The following is an 8,637-nucleotide window of genomic DNA, read 5'->3' as shown; positions in this document are numbered from 1 at the left end:
TCAGGTTGGCAAGGAAAAAGTAAAACTCCATTTTCAGATGACATGATCTTTTAAAAAACAATTAGAAAAAAAAAAAAACAAGTTCAGCTATAGTGCAGGGCTCAAGATCAGTACACAAAAATCATTTGCATTTTTTGTATTTAGGACTAAAATTAAGAAAAGAAATGCAAAACTTATAATTTGAAAATTACATAAAATTGTTGAAAGAAATTAAAGAGCCCTAATTAAGTGCAAAGACATCCCTTATTCAAGGATTAGGAGACTTAAATTTAAGACGGTAATAGTCCAAAGATTGAGCTATGGATTCAATGCAATCCATATCAAAATTGTAGCTGGTTTTTGCAGATATTAACAAGCTGATTCTAAAATTCCTAAAGAAATGCAAGGGACTGGGAATAGCCAAACAATGCTGAAAAAGAACAAACTTGAAGGAATCACATGTTCTGATTTCAGACGTTGATACAAAACTACAATGATCAACCCAGTATTATACCGGCATAAGGATAGACATATAGAACAATAAAACAGAATTGAGAGTACAGAAATAAGTCCTCACATAAATTGTCAATTGATTCTCAAAAAATGTGCCAAGACCACTCAGTGGGGAAAGAAAATTATTTCCAGAAAATGCTGTTGGGACAACTGAATATCATCATTCAAAAGAATGAAGTTGGGCTCCTTCCTCACACTATACATAAAAATTAATTCAAAATGGATCAAAAACCTAAATGCATGCGAGTGCTATCAGTGAAAAATCTCAGAAGAAAATATAGGCTTAACTTCATGACTCTGGATTAAACAATGGTTTCTTAGATTTGACACCAAATATACAAGCAAATAAATAAATAAATAAATAAATAAGTCATCATTAAAATTAAAAACTTTTGTGCTGAAAAGGATATAATCAGAAAAGTAAAATGGCAATTCACAGAATGAGAGAACATATTTGCAGATCATATATCTGAGAAAGGACTTGCATCTAGAAGATAAAGACCCTTACAATTCAACAACAACAACAAAATAACCCAATTAAAAATTGGACAAAGTATCTGAGTAGATACTCCTCCAAAGAAGATATACAAGCACATAAAAAGTTGTTTAACATCATTAATCATTAGGGAAATACAAATCAAAACCATAATGAAATAATCCTTCACACTCACTAGGATAGCAATAATTTTTAAAAAGATAATTAGAAGTGTTGGACAGGATGTGGAGAAATTGGAACCCCCCTATGCTGCTAGTGGTATATAAAATAGAGTGTGGAAAACAATCTGGCAGTTCCTCAAAATGTTAAAAACAGAGTTACCATTTGATCTAGCAATTTCACTCCTAAGCATACACCCAAGAGAAAAGAAAATACATGTCTATAAAAAACTTGTACACACGTCTAAATAAATCTTGAACCAGAGGCAAACTTTAAAGCAGCATTATTCATAATAGTCAAAAAGTGAAAATATGGCCAAACATTTATCAACTGATAAATGGATAAACAAACTCTAGTATATACATACATTCAGCAGTAAAAATAAATGAATTACAAAACATGCTACAATGTCGATGAACCTTAAAAACACTATGCTAAGTGAAAAAAAACAGTCACAAAGGGCCACATATTGTCTAATTCCGTTTATATGAAATATCCAGAATAAGCAAATCCATACAGACAGAAAACAGATTGGTGGTTGCCTAGAGCAAGACCACGGTGGCGGGGGTGGGGCGGGTATGCATAAGGGGAAATAAGGAGTGTCTGATAATGGATACAAGGTTTCTTTGGGGAGTAATAAAACTGTTCTAAAATTAATTGTGGTGATGGTTGCACAACTCTGTGAATATATTAAAAACCATTGAATTGTACACTTTAAATGGATGAATGGTATGGTATGTGAATTATATTCCAATAAAGCTGTTATCTTCGAAATGAGATAAGAGAATCTAGCTGTTCCCTATTCAGACAGTCATTAAAAAAGATTTGCAAAAATATAAAACAATGCCACTCCTTCCCATTAAATTTTTTAGAAAATATACTTATTTTTCTTTAAAATACGTTGTTTATGTTAACACATAATGGATTTGTTGGTATTTTTTAGTGAGCTAAATAGTTTTTGAAGTTTGTAGTTTTAACTTCTAATATGGTAAATATTGATAAATATAAAGACATAAATTGTTATAAGAGATTATAAATGAGGACATGATATGAAAATGTATAAAGGAAATGAAATGAATTGAATAAAAAAATACCAAGGTAAAAATATTTACCATTCACATACTAGTGGTAAGTACTACCAAAAGAGAAAAGCACTGCTGAAGATTGTTTGGAACCTTATTTAAAAACAACAAACAAATGTCCTTTTATAGTATTATCTGAAGATGCATGATACTCTACTTTCAAAATTAAAAGTATACTTAGAATTACTATTGATTCATTTAAAAACAAACCCTAACAAAATGGGTATGCCTATTTACATATTTCAAGGCTAAGTTGTATTCTCCAAAGGTATCTTTAAAATTATTCTCATCATGTAGAACTTTAGTTAGCTGGTGATGTAATAATGGCCTTGCCATGGAGAAGGGCACAGATGATGTCAATTGGACAATGCCAGATCCAACAAATGGTTGCTGTGAGGACAAATGGGGCCCAAGTGGATTGTGTCCAAGAGAATCAAGTTTCCAGTCATTCAAGGGACATTTCAGTTTGTTTCTGTTTGCATTGAAAGCTAGCAACCACCTACAACAACACTCCAGGAACCACAAACAAAGATTCCTGAACTTGTTGTACATTCTCCATGGTTATCGAAGCCTTGTTGCTAATGAAGCATGTGTGGCTAAAGTTTACAAAGTCAGAGTGCTGGGTGTTCTTCACACTTGCTGCTACCATACCTCCTTAACCCCTGACTCCCAGGCTCTCCTGGGAATCTATACGGCCACCTGCCCCTCTTTATTTGTGTTATGCATAAAGAGAATTTAAGAGAGTTGGCTTTTCAAAGTCAAATAACAGTCTCCTGCACAGTAGGGGAGAGGATAATGAGAAGTGACTGCTAATGGGCACAAGGTTTCTTTTTGGCATGGTGAAAATGTTCTGGAATTAGATGGTGGTGATGGTCGTATAATTCTATGACTATAATACAAACCACCTGATTGTGCACTTCAAATGAATGGATTTTATGGTATGTAAATTATATCTCCATCAATAAATGGGAGCTAGTTCACTGGCTAAAATTAGCAGAGGAAGCTGAGTAGTTTAGTAACATGAAGGGCTCGTTCACAGACATTTTGAGCAACAGCTTTTTCTTTAACTGAAAACTTAATTTGGGGGGCAGGACTAGACATTTTGAAGAAGGTGTTGTGTGAGAACAAAGGGGCTGCATAAGTTCCCTCTCTGGAATGGAGGAGAAGTTCGAAGACTACTTTTCTGACATTTGAATTACCTTAGATTACATGAGTGTAAATTTATGCAGGGCAATGTTTGACTTTGCATTGTGGTTTGGGAGAAATATTGAAAGATTGGATGGCTCTTATGCATTCTCTGGTATATTTAAGGGAAAAAAACATATATGCACACAGACATACATCCCCTTTGGGAGCAGGAGGGTATTTTAAAGGGTGTGTGTGTGTGTGTGTGTGTGTTTGTACATATATATACATCATATATACATATTGGGAGCAGGAGTAGATTTTAGAATACATTTCTAGGCAAGAGGAGAGGGCAGAGGTCTCAATGGAAAAAGGATCTTGGACATAGGGAGATTTGGAGCCAAACATGAAGGAAATAGGGACTTAAGACAGAAGCAGTGGTAGCTACAAGCAATGAGATATCCCTGACCTGATGCTCAGTCTTCCGCCATCCTTTCCTTGAGCATCCAAACGTAGGAAGTTCTAAGCCCAGAACACTTCTGCCTGAGAGCTCAAAGGGTCTTCTAAAATGGGGGTCTGAATTGGTACCCTAATATAGTTTGACTTCTTGGGTAGACAAGACTATTGTGTTGATAGAGAGGAGGGTCCCAATGTAGGTAAAACCCTGCCACTCCTGGGAAGTAGACAAGGTAGAATACTAGCAAACCCACTAGGTAGACTTGCATATATGTCTGTGTGTAAAGGGCTGAACTCTCCCTGGGAGGGAACTCACCCAAAGGAAGAGGGTGACAGATTATGTGGAACCAGCATAGATTTTGCCAATGAGTTTGGTTTCCGCCCAACCTTCCCTGGACTTCTGTTTGAATCCCAGGGAAAGAAGGGGCAATGTGTAAGGATATAAGGAGATGGTTTCATTGCAAGTGTTTGTGAAATGGGGGCAGCTTTAGTTGAGTTTAATACAAAAAGGGAGAGAGGCATTCTGTTTTCAACTAAGCTAAGCTAATCCCTAGGTCCAACAATTGTGCTACTATTTCGGGTATCTCTAGGCTCTGCCAGTTGGAAGTGGGTGGCTGCTATATATTTCCTTCCCCACAACCTAACAACCAGATGGCATGTAATAATCAGTGTTAGGCTCAGACCAGATTCTGCCACATGGACAAGCCTTATTATCAACAAGGTCCTGAAAGTCACACAACCAGTTTTGTGACCTCAGTGAGGTTCCCACTATTTCTTTATTAGGCACTCTGAAACATAGTGGACTCATTTCTTAGGGCTACACTAACAAAGCACCACAATCTTGGTAGTTTAAAACAACAGGAATCTATTCTCTCACAGTTCTAGAGGCTAGAAGTCTAAAAGCAGGGTGTCAGGAGGGCCATGCTCCCTCTGAGACACTGAGTAGAATCATTCCTTTCCTCTCCCTCACTACTTGCCTTGCAGCTGCCTCGTTCTAATTTCTGCCTCTGTTGTCACATGGCATTCTCCCATGTGTCTCATTCTCCCCGTGTGTCTCTTCTACTCTTCTTAAATGGACATCAGTCAAACTGGATTAGGTTCCAGCACACTCTGTTAAAAACAAGAAAATAGGGCCAAAATGGAGTCACTTATGCTCAGTCCCACCTCACCAAACTGAATCTTAATACTTAACTCAATTACAATTTCAGACTTTCCCAGGAATGAAATGTCAAATTGATCAATCTGGAATTATTTGGTCAACATTAGTCAGGAAATTAACACTAGTCAGGTCAACACTAGTCAGGTAGCCTCCTGCTGTCCCCTAAAGGAAGGTGATTTTGCCACAACCAATCCACTTTTTGCTAGTATAATGTCTTTGTCCTGCTCCCCTCTACCTATCAACGTCTCTCGTTTTGTACAACTCCTCAGAGCTCCTTTCTATCTGCTAGATGGGATGTTGCCCGATTCCTGAATCACTGAATAAAGCCAAGAAGATCTTTAAAATTTTCTCAGTTGAATTTTGTTTTTTAATGGATCTCCTCTTAATTTGAGTATATCTGCAAAGACCCTGTTTCTGAAAAGGTCACATTCACAAGTACCGGGGGTTAGGACTTCAACATATTATTCTGGTGGACACAGTTCAACTGATGACATACACCTCACCAGAAAGAGTTACTCTAAAGCCAACACAGCAATATCCTAACCACAGGATCAGCCAACCTTCTGGTTGAGCCAGATGATAAGGTCCTTTGCAAAGTGAAGACCAAGTGGAGTCCAAGGTCTTGGTCCAGTTGGACCAAGCTGACCAAATGGTCAGCTACCAGGTCTTCTTATTCTTGTGCCAGCTATGCAAGAGCCAGACTCATAACCTGAACAGCTCTGATGACATAGGAGAAAAACAATTTCTAACATCTCTTGTGTTAATTAATCCTCTAGAGAAGGGTTTCTTGAGCGTTTTGTGCCACAGACAACTTTGGCAGTCTAGGAAGCCCATGGGCCCCTCCTTGGGGTGATAGGGGGTGGGGAGATTTTAAATAAATAAAATAAAATATATAGGATTGTAAAGGAAACCAAATATATTAAAAATAGTTCTCAAAATATTTTTTAAATTTGTGCTATAAACATATATGTGTTTTTACTAACACTTTAAATAACAAGATCTAGTGGCAAGTCTAATAATTATTAGGATTTTAAAACAATAATGAGTATGAATAACATTTGGAGATGTCTGCAACAACTGCAACATCCATGAAAATACCTGAGATTTCTTCTGTGGCAGAATTGTTAGTACTTTCCTTCTTAAACCATGGTTTGCTGCCTACTTTCATAATGGAGGGAAATGTAATTTTTCAGTTTGCAGGATAGTGAAAACAGAAATGTAATTTTTTCCCCATCCAAATGGACAAATTTCCTGAATTCTATTTTTAGCTTCCTGGGAGATCAACAGATTCCAGATGAAGAAGTCCTGCCACCAGTGGACACAGAGAGTGTATTCCTGCTTAGGTAATTTCAAAAAGGTAACTAATGGCCCTGGAAGGAAGAAAAAGTTCATGCTGTTACACTGTCTGCACTGAATCACCTTGAAGTAGGTTATAGATCCTTTACCTGCTGAATTCTGGGAAGCCAGGGCAGCATGGAGGAGGCTGCAGCTGCAGCGGTTCTGGCCAAGATGGGAAGAGTGGGGGTCTCAGAGAAATAGTAGCACTATCAGCAGGAAGCTGGGCTGGAGTAGTCTTAAGAAACAGTTAGGAAATGGGGATAATGGAACTGTCCATTAGACAGGGAAAGCACAGGGGAAATTAAACGGTAGAAATGGCCAACACCATTTGGTAATTGACTAGATGTGTTAGTAGGCACTTGGAAGGTACCCCTGGGCGCTCCTAGAAATTACCTGAGGTCATTCCTGTATCATTTGCTAGGTAGCTAGAACCAATGAAACATATGTTGTGTTAGAATATTTCAGATGGTTGTCATCTATAAGCAGCACAAGTTCAAAGCTTGAGAATCTATCATTTCACCATCTACTCGTGGTTAAAAAAAATCACCTTAAATTTCAGAATGTATCAGCCTGCTTTAGTGATGATGCCCTCAAAGAAGTGGGGTGTTTTTTGTTGCTGTTTGTTTGTTTAGCAGAAGAGAACTATTGGGTAACACATTTTCTAACGCCTACTGTCCGAGAAATTCAGAAATGTTAAAAATGGCACTTCAGCACGTTATGTGTCATCTTCTGCTCTTATTCAAATATGATAAAGGTATAGTAGATGGTAATGCAGGCCTTGGTGGGGTTGCTGGGGGTGGGTGGGGAAGGATGCTCCATCTTGTCTCCAAACTTCTCTTCTTGTTTTTCAATTGTGTCTGGCCCACAGTTGATATATCCCGTGAGTCAACAGCCTGAAAAGAAAAAAGCAAAGCTCCCAACCTCTGTTTTAGAAAGGACATCTCTGTCCAATCCTTTGGGGCTGAATAAGCCACCTTCCTGGATCACTCTCTTGAACAGCCGTGCCTTGGAAGGGGGCCTAAGCTGGACACCAGGACCTGATGCTGTCACAACCCTGCTGAGGATTAGTTGTCTGACCTTGCAAAGTCCTTTAATCTCTTGAGGCTTCAGTTTCTCCTCTACTAAAGCTCTGAGGAACTTTCCGGTTCGAAAATTATTCTATGACAGCATAATGCTTAAAGAAAAAGCATCCTTGTGGACTTCCAGAACTGTGTTTGATTATTATAATCAAAATATTATTTAAATATATAAACTTAGAACTGGATCTAAATTTTTTGTGCAAATAATTTTAGAGACTTGAAACAAGCAAAACAATGGATCCAATAAAAACTGTAATCTGTACTTTATTCTTAAATTTCTATTACTTTTATTCATTAATAGTTGACATTATTAATTCAATGGGATGGATAATACTGGCTAGCAGCCCTAAATTGCAGCTCCCAACTGCAATAAAATTTTCCAGAGCTTTGTCTCTACCACTGTGTTCTATTTGATGACAGTTCTCCCATCATCTTCTCCTTTTGAACTCTTGCAAAATTTTAGTCAAGCCATGGCATCATCTGGCCTTTACTTTGGAAGAATGCCTTGTTTACATATTATGTCCTCCTTTGCTTTTTTATCCCGAGCCTGCAATTATTAAAGTGAAATTACATCACATGAAAAAGTGCTCAACGTCACTCGGCATCAGGGAAATCCAAATCAAAACCTCAATGAGATACCACCTCACACCAGTCAGAATGGCTAAAATTAACAAGTCAGGAAATGACAGATGTTGACAAGGATGTAGAGAAAGGGGAACCCTCCTACACCGTTTGTGGGAATGCAAGCTGGTGCAGCCACTCTGGAAAACAGTATGGAGGTTCCTCAAAAAGTTGAAAATAGAGCTACCGTATGACCCAGCAATTGCACTACTGGGTATTTACCCCAAAGATACAAATGTAAGGATCCGAAGGGGTACATGCACCCCAATGTTTATAGCCGCAATGTCCACAATATCCAAACTGTGGAAAGAGCCAAGATGTCCACCAATAGATGAATGGATAAAGAAGATGTGGTATACACACACACACACACACACACACACACACACACACACACACACACAATGGAATATTATGCAGCCATTAAAAAACCCTGAAATCTTGCCATTTGCAACAATGTGGATGGAACTAGAGGGTATTATGCTAAGCGAAATAAGTCAATCAGAGAAAGACATGTATCATTGGATCTCACTGATATGAGGAATTCTTAATCTCAGGAATCAAACTGAGGGTGGGGGTGGGAGGGAAGGAGTGGCTGGGTGATAGATATTGGGGAGGGTATGTGGTATG

At 38.1% G+C, this 8,637-nt stretch overlaps 1 long non-coding RNA gene across 2 annotated transcripts in view; it reads right to left on the bottom strand.

Annotated features, from left to right (window-relative positions):
• Nucleotides 1–7,041: 7,041 nt before the first annotated feature.
• The window catches only part of LOC141373528 (uncharacterized), an 18,514-nt gene continuing 16,918 nt past the window's right edge, over nt 7,042–8,637 (bottom strand). Inside the window, exon 3 of one of the 2 annotated variants that reach the window (XR_012379595.1) lies at nt 7,042–7,200. This is a non-coding gene — a long non-coding RNA (uncharacterized lncRNA). Of the gene's footprint in view, nt 7,201–7,661; nt 7,934–8,637 lie in introns of those variants that run through there. The other variant, XR_012379594.1, reaches the window with a different exon arrangement.

This window comes from Callorhinus ursinus, unplaced genomic scaffold, assembly GCF_003265705.2.
Source record: "Callorhinus ursinus isolate GAN/ISIS: 27379988/994484 unplaced genomic scaffold, GSC_fseal_2.0 scaffold10, whole genome shotgun sequence".
Lineage (NCBI taxonomy): Eukaryota > Metazoa > Chordata > Mammalia > Carnivora > Otariidae > Callorhinus > Callorhinus ursinus.
Note: the sequence above shows the minus strand (reverse complement) of the source record. Positions and strands in the feature narration are given on the sequence as shown.